Genomic DNA, 16,151 nt, shown 5'->3' with positions numbered 1-16,151 from the left:
TGTTTTCTTGAAAAATACTTATAAAATAAAAGAAATGTATCTTTCTTTTGCAATATTTTGATAAAAATATGCATATAGTACAAAATTTAAACATTTAAAACATAGCCTTTAAGTCATTTTAAGTTTAATATATTAAATAAAAGTAACTTTTTTTTGTGTCATTCCGTCACATGTTTTAGTATATTTTTTTAAATAGCAACTGCGTTTTTGAATGAAAATGTGTATATTTTGGAATATAAAGCAGATGTGGCATAAGAATCAATGAGAAATTGTAAAATTCTATGCATTTGATTATTAACTTCCAATAATTAGCGTGACGGAATGACACATCTTCGGCGATGGAATGACAAAACGAGTCCTTGAGAAGCTTAGTCAAAAACTTGGGAATTATTTTTTTTTCAATTAACCTAATGGCTAAAACAGCTGTTGAAAAACAGAAAATGTTGAAAAAGACCAAGATCCCCATGATATGATGAAGAAAAAAAACAGAGAAAGAAAGGCAGAGAAGAAAGCTTCCGCGACAAAAGTTGGACTTAAAAAACTCAGAAGTGCAAACGCATGTTGTGCAGAGATTGTGTAAACAAAGAAAAAATCAAATTCTACCAATCTCTTCACATACAAATAATTTAAATTCCCTATACAAATTCCTGCACAGTCTTGGTAAATCCATAAAAAAAAATTGTACACTCACCATAAAAAAAATTGTACACTCACTTCCAAAATCACCAATAGAGGTAAAAAAAATAATTCAGTCTTTATGTGAGAAGTATTTAACATCAAACTCAAAAGAAACTAAGTGAGAAAAGTAATGTTGATGAGCTGTTTAATTTGGTTAAAAATGATGTTAGTTACAAGCCCCCAAGTATGAAGGATTCAGTCATAATACAAACTCTGACAGAGTAACGAAGAGTGCAGATGCAATATATACTTATGGCCTTGAAAGAGGCTTTTCATAAAGAAGCATATATTGATGTAAAGTGTGTCTTATCTCATTTTTGTTCGTATTCTCATTTTTGTTAAGTGTATTTCATTAATACCTCACAGCACATGCACCTATAAATACCATGTAATTGTGATGTTGTTCTAAAAGGCCAAACAAGATGTTGGCTGCTGTGAAACGGCACATAATATGTAAAAGAATTTTATGATTTCATAAAGTCGAAGCAACAAATTGTTGAAGTTTTGTTTTTGTCCAGCTATTCTTTTTAAGAGAGGGCAAAAGAGAATGACTTCAGCTAGACACTTGCTACATTAGCATTGCCAGGAGCAAGAGACCTGCAGTAGATGCTCATGTAGTTGAGAAGCGAATCATCAAATTGGAATGCTTTCTAATTTTAACCAAAACCAAGTGTATGATTTGAAAAGCCACTGTTTTGAAGAGGAAATGGAAAATATGATTGAGGAGTATGCGGTCAGCTCTTTAATCATTGTCCCATACTGCGAAAAAAAAAGAAGGCACATTTATATGCAGCACAAATTACTTTGATAAACAAAGACGATTTAGATGTTAAAGTATTTAAAGAACATGGGACAAAAATTGATTTATGCATAAATTTCCTGAGAACGAAGATAAGATGTGACATTGGCAAGTTAGATATAAAACCTCTTCTGAGACAACCTAATTTTCAAATTGTTGAAATTTTAACTGATTCTTACGTAAATATTAATTCTGTTTATCTGTTACATTCTGTTTATCATTTACATATTAATAAAACATTTTTTAAATGAAGATTTTCTTCCACTAAACTTTTTGTCATTCCGTCACGGTCATTCCGTCACAGCAAATAGATGTTAATAACTGCTAGCCAACCTGAGGTTAATTTTCCAAATTCACAATTTACATTGCTTACACATTATACTAAAAGTAAAAAATAGTTCAGGAAAATAATAGTTGCAAAATTCACAGAAACTACCAGTTCTAAGCGGCATGCCGAAAGCTTGGTTGCCAAAATGTCATTCCGTCACACAAGTAAAAAGTTCATAAAATTAAAAATAAAAAAAATACAAAATTCTCTTTTTTTTGTTTATGAATCACATTATACCAATAATAATGATATGCATGAGAAAAAATCATGTTTATTTGAAATTAGATGCATAGAAACTTCAATTAATTGTCATCATGCAAGTAAAAATGTCATTCCGTCACATATGGAATTGCCCTAAAGCAAAAGTTTTGAACAAATTTTTCTCATTAGTTGGTCAGATAAAAAGTTACATTGATTGAGAATGTTAGAGGTAAAAAGTAAATCATATGTAATCAATTTTTACTTGCCAACTAATTTTGTAAAAATTTTAAATATTTGCAGTAATAAAAAATGCAGCATGTTATTAAAAATAAAATAAAAAATAACATTGCTTTAATTTGTCAATTATAACTTGTATGAAACTATGTGATTCTCATTTTGGTATTCATCGTTCATTATTTTTGGATCATTTTATTTTATACAGGACTTTAATTAGTAAAAATGATAGATTAGATGTTACATATTTGATAAAAATTTTGCAATATTTTATTTTCGGCTTGCAATCCTTATTTTTATGTACACTAGTATTTTTTTGAACATGGAAAAAGCTGTCATTTTAAATTTTTATTGCTTACATGGTTTTTAATTTTTGTGATAATTTTGAATTGCTAATTATTTCCATACTTTAAATTTTTCTTTTTATAGTCCAATGAAATAACTATTGATGATACTTTCTGACAAGTAAAACTTTCAAGATATGCAAAAATGTATAGTAACAATTTGAGACACATAGGTGTACTTATTTATTCCACATAATGAATGGAAAGTGTATTTAAAGTTATTATATTTTAAAACGGCAACTTAGATTTTTACTATTTTTCTGTGATCATAAACTGCAAGCAAATTTGTAGACTTTCATTCATACATTACAATACAGAATCTATGCAAAGAATTATGTTTTAACTGTTAAATGTTTAAAAGCATATTGGCAATATTAAATCTGTGTAAAGAAGAAAGTTTTGATTCTTGTCTAATTTTTTGTAACATTAAAATTAAATTTGAATTAAGAAAAATTTACTTAAAATTTAATTTGTAACATTTAAATAAAGGCTAACACAAATCATTATCTTGAAGAAGTAATAATGAGTAGATTTGTTGAGTTATGTACGCTTACTCAATAATAATCTAAGTCAGTGTCAAGACCTCTTAAAATAAGGTATTTTTATTTTTTGAAATAATATGGCTTGCAATTCTCTTAATTTCTGTTTATTTTTACTTTAAGATGATATTCAGTAAAGATGATATTTCACTAAAAAGAATTTACTCTGATCAAGATATATTTATGCTCCTTACTTTTTTCCTTGTTAAGAATTTTTACCAACATTTGATAAAAATATTGAAATTAATTTGTTTTGAGAAGCCGAACAATATATTCTGAATCCTAATGCTAATAGTGAAAAAAAGTGTGGATTTATTACAATTTGGGTAAAACACCTGAAGCAACAGATTTGATGTTTATGCATCAATTGATAAAAAACATTGTGATGTAGTCGGTTAAAGAAGTAGTTGTAAAAGTGGAATAAGTGCAATATAATTCCAATGAAGACTGAACTTAATGCAACCAATTAAAGCAAACATTTACAGCGGTCTCAAAACCTTAAAAACAATAAGGAGCTTTCTGTATTCACTGGAACTTTCAGAAAATCAACTACAATCTGTAACAGCTGTTAAAAATTTATTGTTTGTCCTAAGAAAAAAGAAAACTAAAATTTCCAAATATTTTAAGGAAGTTAATACATTTATTTATCCCTTTTTTGCACTGTAAATATTTTGAATAACTTTTTAGTTAAATGTTTTATACTTATTACAATTGTATTAATTTTCATACATTTCCAAATTATTAAAAATTAACCCTGAGTCGTCGTTTTCCTGCATCTGTGGTTTGTGAAGAATAGTTCCTCGAGAAAGGATCGATTGAGGTTCTTATATATTTGAATTTTAGCTTATAAAAACAAATCATAATAAACAAAATTCAAATTTTTCTTATAAACTACAATTCAGTAATCGAGATTTCTGAAAACATTTATCTGCTATCTCACTTTATATTTTAAGAAAAACTTAATTCTTTTTAGCTATGCTGTCTAATTAAAACTATTTTCTTAACTGATATTTTTTATTATGTAATTAATGTTTAAGGTGAAAAAATCTGAAATCAAATCAACTTTAAGGTTCCTGATTATAGGTTTTTATTGTTTTTACACTTTTACTTGAATCATGAAAGTTTTAAAAGTTTTCCTACTTATTACTATATAATATTAAAAATATAAAACAGAAATTTTTGTAAAAGAGGTTTAAATTTCATGGTTTTACTATTAATGAACTAGTTCATTTTTCTACAGATAGTTGAACAATGTGTCAACAGGTTATTTAAAAATCTTTTAACATAACTGCTTTTGATAAAAAAAAAAATTTCTTTCCAAGTAACCATTTTTTGTTATTAAGAAATTTTCTCCATGCATAATTTTATGTAGTTGTTTTCTCAATAACCAGAAATAGAATAGTAATTTTGTGTATTTGTCATTCTCCTCAATTGTTTTCTTTTCATTTAGCAACGGAAACAAGGAGTCAAACCCACAGCTGCTGCTCCATCATCATTTTTGCTTACCTGCTGTTTCAGCTATGTTAAAAGTAATTTTTTTTTCTTCTGCGAAATATGCTGTCTGTAATGAAAAAGAAGCTTACATTTGGAGTTTCTTTGTACAGGGTTATTCATAATTCCCTCTGGGCAGGAACTGGACTATCGCATTGATGTATGCCATGTGACCAAGGGTTCACGCATAGAACACCTGTAATGTATGTAAATAAAACTTTAATAGTTTCGGAATAATTTCATATGTTTCTTTTTTTCATATTCGTCTTCTTTTTTTTACTAAAACGCTTCAAAACCCCGGAGGGAATTATGAATAACCCTGTATTTCTTTTAATCTGATAATACTATAAAAACTGTTACATGTAATCTTTTGTTTCTCAAACTGAAAGTATGACTGATTCATGAGAAAGTGTCACATTTATTAGCAATAAATATTATTTATGATTTTTTTTCCAAATTGAAAATATTGTGTTAAAATTAATTTTGATTTTCATGAAATACACTTCGACACACTCTTTAAATATCTTTGATGAAATGACTAGTTTTTCTCTTAATTCAGACCAGAAAAAAAATTTCATTGTTCCCTTCAGTATTTTTTATTATTTGTTAGATAAATTATTTCAAAATAAATTTGGACCATACTGAAATGTTTATTAGTTGACCCTTTTAAACATTGATATCTGTATAATTTTAAATGAGATTCTTTTTGATTAACATATTACTTATTAACTAAATTTTATTTTACCTGTTGAAAAAATGTGCATATTTCACTTTAATTATTTTTTCTAAGGACAATTCTTAACCTTACTTAATAATCTTATTCATTTATTATTTTTAACCTTTTTTAACATTTTAAAAATAGGAATTTTAAAAAAATTAATAGTTCTTTCTTTTTCTGCATTTTTACAGCCTGTTACAGGCCAAGACTCTCTCCTTAAGTTTCTTTCATTGGGAATGATCCACTGTTATAGTTTTCCAATGGTTGATCCCAATTTTATGTGACATTTTCTCAAGTGTATCAAGCCACTTGATGTTTCGTTTACCTGTTTGCCATTTTTTTCTTTGGGTTTAAATCATTGTATCTGTGTATCCAAGTCATCTTAATTGATATACCTTTTTAGTTTTCACAATATTTGGTTATTATACTCCAGACATTATTTTTTTGAAAGTGCCAAATATTTTCTTTTCTCTTAGAACATGTTTTCCTTTGTTTTGTTCATGGTCCAGAATGCGCTTCCACACAAAATTAAATCTTTAATTTATGCTTAAGTGTTTTAATTTCAAGTGATTTCTTAATCCATATTAACATTTGTTTGCTATATTTAATAAATTAATCTAACATTTAAACTGTTATACTGAGTCTTTAATAACTTTTTCAATGACATGGAATCTCACTCTTAGAAATATTCGTATAGGTTTTACTTTGCCTAGTTTTGCTTTACATTTAACTCTATTAAGTGTCATTTTAGTAAGATTTATCTAGTTTCATGGGTATTTCTAAATCGAGTATTGCCTAATATAATTTTGTTCTATCTATGCCATCATATGCTGTCTTAAAGTCAAAAAATATATGGTATGTATAAATATTAATTTTGCTTTTTTCCCCAGATTTATGTGATTGTGTGGATCTGGTCTTGATCTTTCTCTTTCTAATCCACATTGATAATTTCGATGACTTTTGCACTGTATGGTAATAGTCTTTTGCATTAAAATGTTTGTTAGGATTTAAAATGCTTTGTTTAAAGAGGTGGTTACTCTGTAGTTGTTACACTCTTAAATTTATCTCTTTTTTATGTCTTGGACGCATGGCCCCATACTCTCATTCAATGGGCATTTGTTTCAGTGTCTTGACACAGACTTTAATTATTTGTGTTCTATAAACAAACATAATTTTTAGTTTTTTACTCTCCAATGATAATGGAAGAGCAGTAACTGTTATGGTACCAGAATGACATATGAAAGTAAAAGCAGCTTAAATATTAGATTTATCTTTCACTATAAAACAATTTATTTTTAAAGACAATTTAAATTTTTTTAATAAAACATTTGCATCACATTCATTATTTCAAATGTATCATATATCATGTCCTAGATATAATTTGAAATGTTCACCACGTTCATGCAGCAAATTTTGCATAAAATTTTATTTTTAAGAAATTCTTGTTTGTCTAACTCTTAATGAGGGTAAAACATTCCTACCAGATCTAGTATTAAAACTAGTTTATTGTTTCTCATTATTATTTCCTGGATAATAAATCCTATCTACCAGAGATTATCATATACCATTGCATGTCATGTTGTAACCTTCATCACATTGGTATTAAATTGGTATTAGAATTTTATGGGTTTCCTTTGGCGTAAATTGAATTGTTTGCTCATGAAAATGCACTGTTCTGTTATTGCATATGGAAAACAATTCAAATACCTGAGCACATTCATATGTAATCTGCATAGATCTTTCTCTTTTGTTTCATTAAATTCCTTCTTTCTCTATCCAAGTTGATAGCAACTATTGTAATCAATAACAAAGCTACATAGTCAGTTTCTAATGGTTTACATTTTGTAATTAATAGAGAATAACTATTTTCATATCAAGACAATTAACTTATTTTATGACCGTTACATCCAAGAATAAAGTTACATCAAAGAATTTTTTAAACCATATATAAAAACTAGTGCTTTAAAGTGGCTTTTAAATTACATTTACAGTTTTCTAATGAAGCAAAATCAATATTATTTATTCTGTTAGTCTTTACATTATATAATCAATTGTTCTTTTACTCAAAAGAAAAAAAATAATTGAGAATAACATAAAAATTTACTTAAAAAAATTTACTTTACAATAACTAAACAACAAAAAATACATATATTTATTTCTTTTAAAAATAATTTTAATTTTAAATCGTAAAATCTAATTTCATTGTTAGTGCTATACAAGGAATTATATTTAGCTGTTTTTATTAATTTGCTCATTGTTATTGTGTTCAACTTAAAATTTGATTATAAATATCTTTACTTTGATTTGTTATCTACTTGAAAGATGTTACGATTTATATACTTTTTGCTGTAATTGTTTAAAAAATCAAGTAATCAATTTTTTTTAAAAATTGGATTTTGAAAGCTGCAAACATCTTCTTTGCTATATTCTATGAATTCAAGCTCTGTTATGTGCGCTTTGGGTACAGTAAAAAATTTGATGCACATAAAGACCACTAGCGTCTATTTGAAATTTTTGTTTATAAATTACTGACTAATTGAAATAAAATGATATAACTGAAATTTGTGTATGCCTTGGACATAATGTTCTGACCGGGCACACAATCCATAAAGGCCAGTAAAGGTTTATTTGAAGTTTTGTTCTATAAATTATTGAATTATATTTGAAATATTAATATAATATAATATATTAATTAATATAATATATTAATATAATTAATATAACAGAAAAATGACAAGTTCCTTATCAGAACCAAACTGGTCACAAATGCTAATTACAGATATTTCTGATACATTGATTTTAATGTTTTGATTAAAAATGTGTATAAATAATTTACTCAATTTTTTAAATATTGCTTCTCAAAGTTTATTTTTCTTTAAAATTATTTTCATTTTGAGAAAAATTCAGTAAAAATCATTAATTTATGATAATAAATTTGTAATTCTCTAATAACACAGTTTTATCCCTATCGTTAAAAGAAAGAATTAGTCGCAAAGTAGTGCCAAATATCTAAGTTATTAGACATGGAAAAATAATATTTTGAGTTTACATAGTTATGTTTTAGAACCATATAATGTTTTGTTTTTTTTTCCTTCAAGAAATACCATTAAAAGGTTTATCAATGATAAAATATAAAAAAAATTATGTAAAAATTATAAAATAAAGGCAAGATGGGAACAGTAGTGATGTGCAATACTAGTATTCTTACTTTTAAGCTGATTTGGGTTCAAAATTCTTGAATCTATAGTCAAAAATTTGCAATGTTTCACTTGTACAGAAAGAATAAGGAATCATACAACCATTCATTCCTATGTGGTTTAATAAGTGCGTTTTTAATGTTCAATCTGATAATATTAATTGTAACAGACGATAGCAAAAAATAAACAAGGACAGCACTTTTCTAATGACTTATACAAATGTGAAAAATTCATTAAAAACTGCAATAAACATTTCTAGCAAACTTAACATTTAGCAACCAAAGTTTTCACAAAAAATAATTAACATGTTTAGTGCTTAGTTGGAAATTTACTTTAAATATCTGACTTTAAGTTTGGAGGTAGGAAACGGAAGTGAAACTTTACTGAAGGAAATGTTATACCTTTTAAATATGCAATTGAAAGAAGAAAAAAATTAAAACTTTTTTATCAAGAATAGAGACTAAATAAAAGCAAAAGACACCAATTGAAACGCTTTAAAAGGGTGTGAATGAGAAAATCCATTTTTTCATATCATTAAAATATAATTAAGAAATTCATGTGCTTTTACATTCTTACAATAAATTAATTCTTTGTTATATGGTCTATAAGTTAAAAAACATTAATATATGACCCTTCCTACATACAAATTACATAATTATAAAAACAAAATTTTTCATTTAATAAAATTTCAAACCTCAAATCTCTTTTTCCTTCATATTACTTAAATTCCTTGTGTTAACTTATCAGAACTGGATCTTTAATTAAATATTGAGTACATATAAAATTATTGAATCTAAGTTTAAACAATGTGCAACTCTTCTAACTGAATTTTGTATAATGTCTTGATTTCAGTTAGCCTTAAAAAATTGAAAAATAGCTTTAAAAAGTCTCTCAAAAGGCCTCTATAATGTAGCCTAAAAATATAAATTCTGTAATTCAAAAAATGTTACAAATATAGAGAAAATGTAATACTTATAATTTTAGTTTTATTTATTAAGTATTATTATTTTATTTCGTTAAAATCTTTTTTTTTTAACTAAAAGGGGCATTTAAGTAACTCCTCTCACAAAATTGTATTTGCTTATTTGTCAGCAAATACACTAAGCTTTTAAAATTATGTCATTATATCTAAGTTTTAATTTCAATAAAATATTGTGTGAATGAATAAGCTCTTTTTTTAAAAAATTATTTTATTTACTGACTATATTGAAATAGAGTTATGACCTTAATCATGTCTAACATTCTTTACAGTCGCTATTTGTAGTATTTACTTATTGTTATATATATATATATGTGTGTGTGTGTGCCTTTATGATCAGCAATGTTAAAAATTTTCATTATTGTATTGTATTTTTTTAAAATCTAGTTTAAGTTGAATGAAAATATATCACAACTTAAATTGATTTCTATGATAATAAATTAAATTGTTTTAAATTTTATTAACTGTAAATATGATTTTTATCTACTTTTTTGCATTATTTTATCATAATGCATTTTCTAACTAACAGTTACAAATTTGTTACTATTGTATAACATTATCATTTAATCACAAAGTGATGCAGAACAAAATTTTATCTATAATATTATGTTAAAAATATTTATACTAGCCTTATATCTTCTTACAAACCTTCTTTACTAATTAATGAAACTAAATCATTTTAAAATAATTTAGGTACCTAAAATTAAAGTTCTGTTAGAAGTATTTGGGATTAATCTGCATTATTTTTAGAATCATTCAAATATCTATTAAATGTTAGTTAAGAAACAATTAGATATTTTTATTTTGAAATCAACTCTATCAAGGGTTTTATTATGTTAAGATAAATACAGTTTTTTAAATGTCCAAGTTCTTTTCCCCTATGTTTTTGTCAGACATAGTTTCTAGAACTGTTTAACTTTGTTATTTAATGTATGCAATAATGTAAGATTTTAACTTGAGTTTGATGCTCAATCAAAAGCAATAATTAGATGCTGAATCAATTCAAAAACTACATTCTGCCTTTGTGTGAATTACGCCTCTAAATCGTATGACTTTTAAAGTTTGAAAAGTGAGACCTTTAAACTTTATTTTTATTTAAATATTTCATTAAAAAACTTATTTTACATCAACAAATAAGTTTAATTGAATTTTAGTCAAGTTATTTGATATAACATTGTGATTTTTCCCTATTTTTGAGTATGTAATAGTGATTAAGTTTGACTCAGTATGGCCAATTCAGATTATTATGCATTAAATTTCATCACAAACCAAGTGTGTTATAAATGCTGTCAAGTGGTTTTGGGGACTATCTTGTTTAAGACAGCATAGTTAATTGTTTTTAATTCTCTATTTCAATTTATCATAATTTTTGTGATCAGCTTTACAGTTTTAAAAGTTAACATGTAAAATGAATATATATTTTATCTAATCTTTCACAGAATATTTTTACAATTAGTTTCAATTTGTACAAATTCATTAAGATAATGTTTTTGATGAAAGATAATAATTTTTTTTAAGCTTCATGATAAAATCCATTAGTCTTAATTTTTATTATCTGAAATTTACAGCAATGGCCGAGTTATCCAACAAACTGAGGTATAATTATGAAGGACGGTGACAGGCCCACACACAGTTGCTGATTGATGGTTAAAAGCTTGCCTCCACCACCCATTGGTTGCTGCAGAATTGCTTTGATTTAACAATTAAGTGTAGGGCATCTATTGTAGAATTTTGAAGTATAACTTTGATTTTTGATTTCTTCATTAATTTGACATATATGTGCCTCTTAATTTCAAGCATTGATTTTTGAAAAGGAAAAAAAAGTTATTATTTTTCAAAAATATTTTAAGGCTCATATAAAAAAAAAAATTTCGTTTCCAGTTCATTGGGATAGAACTGTAAAGAAATTGTTACATAAAATTGAAAAAAATTTCATAAGGAATGCTGAAATTTGAATTTTCAACGAACAGTTTTAAAAATAAAGTTTACTTTTATAGTATGATATGCTTTTTATATGTTTACTTTTTAAATAAACTGGGAAATTAATTACTTTTCAAGTTTATTTCTTTATAATGTTTGAAAACATATAAATTTTTTTATTTCCCCTTTGCATGTGGATATTTAATATGATATTCTATATTTATAATACTTTATTATTCTATAATGTTATATTAACTTTTATGTTAACCTTTGTATATTGGGATAAACTCTGTATGTTAAATTATAATTTATAAGATATACGTGTTTATGTCTGGAATTGCTTGTGTATGTGATTTATAAACAAAACATTTTCTTGGAAACTTTTTACAGAGATTTATACCTACTGCTTTTTCTTTTCTTTTAAGAATTACTTTTATAATATTTTCTTTTTCAGTACATGCTTTTATTAATGTTTGAAATTTTTCATCATTGATTTTATTATATATAAATATAATAATAATTTAATGTTGCGTGTGATTTATGCATGAGGCTGAAGCTGGGAAAGTTATAGGTTTAAATACAGTTTTGTTATTTATTTATTTTTAAGAATTTTATAATATTTTCTTTCTCAATGCATGCTTTTATTAGCGTCTGTAACTTTGATATTATTAATTGTTCTTATTATTATTGTTTGCCATAATTTCTAGAGTGTGGTGAAAATTACTTTCCTGTATGATGTTTTACTTTGGTATGTATTTAACAATATTCATAGTGTAGCGGATAGTTAATTCGTAGCACCAGATGGCACTACCCCTCTATCTGCAAAAGCAATAACAATAGTCTTCACTCTGACTTAATTGGAGATGACGCAAGACGAGCTCTGCGAACCATCATGGTTCCCTTTTTCCTACTCATTTGAGTAAAACTTTCAAGTTCTTTTTTTATGTTAGTTAATGTTTTATTATTACCCTTTATTGTTAAATGTTTAATGTGAATGTATAATAAAAAATACAGAGCTCTTTATGATGGTGTTTTTCTTCCATCGTCTTGCGTTCTTACAATAGTTTATTTTTAAAATGAATTCTTTGATAATAGAATAAATTGCAAGATTTTTAGTAATTTTTTTTCAAAACTACTAGTTTTTTTAAAATTTATTTTGTCCTACATATTATTATATTTTCACATGGTATTATATTTTTACATAGTCCTATATTTTATTATATTTTTGCATAGTATATTTTTTTATGTAAAATTACACTTGTTTATTTATTTTTTAGTTTCTGCTTGAAAATTATTTTATAAAATCCCAGTAGATTTGTTTAAGCTATATTTTCATATTTTTAACATATCCAAACGTGAACTAAATGGTGAACTATATTAGGGTTTCAGTGAAATTGCTAAAGATCCAATATAGTTTAAACATTTAGTTGGATTACTTCTTGGCCAAATGGTGGACAGTGAAGCAAGAGCTATTGCCTGATTTAATTGTAATCTGAGTATGTACTATATCCTAGCTCAATGAGTTTGATTAGTAGAGTTTTATGGAAAAGGTTGGTATAGAAGGTTAGAAACTATTATCCTTCCTGATTTTAAATCTAGGTATGTGTACAATAATCATACGATATTTAACAAAATTATTAAGTTTTAGTTAGTTTTTAGTAGATATTTTATATTATTAATTTTTGATTTTTAACCTTGAATGCAGGGCCATGTAACCTTTTGCTATTTTTCAAAATCATATGATTAAGTTAATTAAACAGATAGAGAGAACGGCATAATTTGTATGACCTTAAAAATGTGTCCTGAAAGTTCTTAAAAAGGCCTTAAATGTAACAAATGACTAAAAGCTTAGAAAATTTATATTATATGAAAAGTTTTTATGATGTGAGGAAAAATATTATCCTTCCTAAGAATGAGTCATGGTATGCATACATTATTATTATTATTATTTATAGTATGTGTAGAGTTTGAAATTGTGTTAGTTACACTAATACTCTATGGCAAGGTAATATTATGCTGGATAATTTAAAGAAGTTGACAATTAATAATTTTAGAAAATTAATATTTATTTAAGAAAAAAAATAGAAAAGAGAAAGAAACATGAATTGCCTTTTTCGCACATAATTTTAGCCACGGATTTGCCCGAAATGGATTTGCACATGGAAAAATTATATAAATTAACAAAGAAATTTTTTAGTAAATAATTTTAGCCACGGATTTGCCTGAAATGGATTTTCACGTGGAAAAATTATATAAACTAAATAAACTAAATTTTTAGTAAATATATCTACAATAATATACGATTAACTCAATGATTTTACATAGAATTTTATTACTTTAGTTGGGAATCCATTGTTTTTTTATCAAATTTCAAAAGATTTTATCTATTTGTTTTTTGGATAAATAAAGTTTCATATTAAATACTTATTTAAAATAGCCATAACTGTTGAAAGCGATGAACTAGATCATAAATTAAAAGTGATGAACTAGATCATTTCTTTGAAAACGATAATAAATTAAACAGTGATCTAGTTTCGATATAGTCCTGGAAAGTCATGATTTTCGGTATTGAACAAAATTTGTAATGAAATGTTAATGATACTTAATTATTAGTGATTAATGAGCAAATGAAAATTTAACTATTTCTTAAAAAAAATCATAGAAAGTCATGATCGCCGAAAAATTTTATTTTTAAAATGGAATTCCTCCCCAATTTCATAGTGTTCCGAATGTTTGAATTTGAAACAAAATCCCAACTCTTAGTCATATTTTATTAAAATATGAAATGTTTTTATCATTTTCTTTAAAAATTATGCTGTTTGTTCAAAAAATGAAAGAAAAAACATAATTTCTGGAGCGAAGTATCTTTTAAATTTATGTAATTTCAGAATTATTATTATTCATCTTTTTTTTATTTTATCAATTTAAAATTCTAGCTGAAGCAAGTCAGTCATTGGCAAATTTTTTTAATTCTGAATTTTTTTTTTTAATGGTGGGCACTTGGAACTATTGTCCATCGGCTACAGAAAGTGACAGAACTGCTAACTCTCTTTTCGTTACCCAGTGGGCACCTGTGGCGCAGCCATGGCGGTGGACCACCGTCGCCCACGTCACATTACCACAACTCGTTTATAGGGCGGGTCAGATTCACACACAAAGGAGAAGGGACATAGAACACTGATAGAAGGAAAGAAACATCCATGCCTTGCCCGGGATTCGAACCCAGAACCTTTCTGATGCAAAGACAGTTCCCTGCCCCCTACACAGGCCGGTCGGCTTAATTCTGAAATAAGAACTGACAAATCAGGAGTATTTCTTTCCTTTCTGATGAGCAAGAAAAGTATCTTTAGAATATAATTCTGTTGATATGTTCAATGAAGTGTTTTCTCTTGCAACGGCAGTGACGTCATACTTTGTTTTTCATATTTTTCTCGTTAAGTATGGATCGTACAGAAACGCTTCTTTGGGCAGTTTTTATGTATGTACTCCCAACGAGGAATCTAGCTGTGCAGAGTTTATGCGGTCGTTTTGGGACACCCTGTGTATCAAATTTAATTAAAATCGGTCCAGTAGTCTTAGAGATAATCGGCCAAGTCTGCACATTCTCTTAATTTCTTACACCAGTGCATATGAATAAAGGAGTAAAGAGAAAATTTACTTTTGCACCTTAAGAACCTTCTTTAGCAAATTTCTTCTGAAGTATTCGTAGTATACTTATGCATGGAAGTGTATATCAGTGTTGCCAATTTACGATTTATGACGAAGAAAAATTTAAAGAATAAATGAAAATTTTATTGAAGATTTCCCTTTTATCCAACTGATCCCCCTCTCACCTACCTACTTTAGGTACGTATTAAATTGTTCCATTTTATTTTGTAACAGTCGTTGAACAGTCGACCCAATTTTGGGTTTACGACTGCTATAATGTTCAACTCCGTAGCCTTGTAATATTGGCCCAATCCAGAAGACAAGGAAACTCTTGGATCTGTACAACCAGAGGTATGATTTGTTGTGAGGACATGGAGGAGTTTATGACTCGACAGATTAGTAGTAATAGCCGCGGTTGGAGGGACGGAAGTGACGTCATCATGGAAAGTCAACCGGAGCTTATTTCTACCCTAACCGGAAGTTGCCTATTTCTGCCCGCCTACAGTCGGAAGTTGCAAGGGGTGGGCAGAAATAAGCAACTTCCGTTTGGGGCAGAAATAAGCTCCGGTTGACTTTCCATGATGACGTCACTTCCGTCCCTCCAACCGCGGCTATTACTACTCAGATTTAATGTGCACCAGGCACCATTTACTATACGGGGAATCCTTGTCCGACGAGGATCAGAGCCCTACCAACCAGGCTATCCAGATCATCACGTATGAAATTTTATTAAATATCGGTTACCACCGCATCTATTACCACAGGACAACCACTATATATTACTACATTTAATTAAACATCAGTAATAGTTTGGCCTAATTATTTTCACCCTTGATTAAACACATGAAAATTTTTCGATTTATCGAGATAATTTTCAAAAAATAATATTCGCGTTTTCTTGCTACAGTGCGAGAACTTTGACTCTGTCGTAAATAAAATTTATCAAAATACTAATTTATTTGTAGTAAGATAAAAAAAGACATACGTTTCTATAAAATTGAATCAAAAACTTTAATATGCTTAAATCACATTGTTAAATAATTTGTGATGACTCTATTTCACAAACTAACTCAAA

At 27.0% G+C, this 16,151-nt stretch overlaps 1 long non-coding RNA gene across 3 annotated transcripts in view; it reads left to right on the top strand.

Annotated features, from left to right (window-relative positions):
• LOC107453831 (uncharacterized) overlaps positions 1–12,451 on the top strand; it is a 37,856-nt gene extending 25,405 nt beyond the window's left edge. Inside the window, exons 5-7 of one of the 3 annotated variants that reach the window (XR_011636306.2) lie at positions 4,574–4,652; positions 6,223–6,304; positions 11,077–12,451. This is a non-coding gene — a long non-coding RNA (uncharacterized LOC107453831). The remainder of the gene's footprint in view (positions 1–4,573; positions 4,653–6,222; positions 6,305–11,076) is intronic. The other 2 variants (XR_011636308.2, XR_015435976.1) reach the window with 2 other exon arrangements.
• The last annotated feature ends 3,700 nt before the right edge of the window (positions 12,452–16,151 follow it).

This window comes from Parasteatoda tepidariorum, chromosome 8 (genome assembly GCF_982258835.1).
Source record: "Parasteatoda tepidariorum strain Cologne lab strain chromosome 8, Ptep-v5.0, whole genome shotgun sequence".
In the NCBI taxonomy this organism is placed as follows: domain Eukaryota; kingdom Metazoa; phylum Arthropoda; class Arachnida; order Araneae; family Theridiidae; genus Parasteatoda; species Parasteatoda tepidariorum.
The sequence above is the reverse complement of the archived record's forward strand: the minus strand, read 5'-3'. Positions and strand labels throughout refer to the sequence as shown.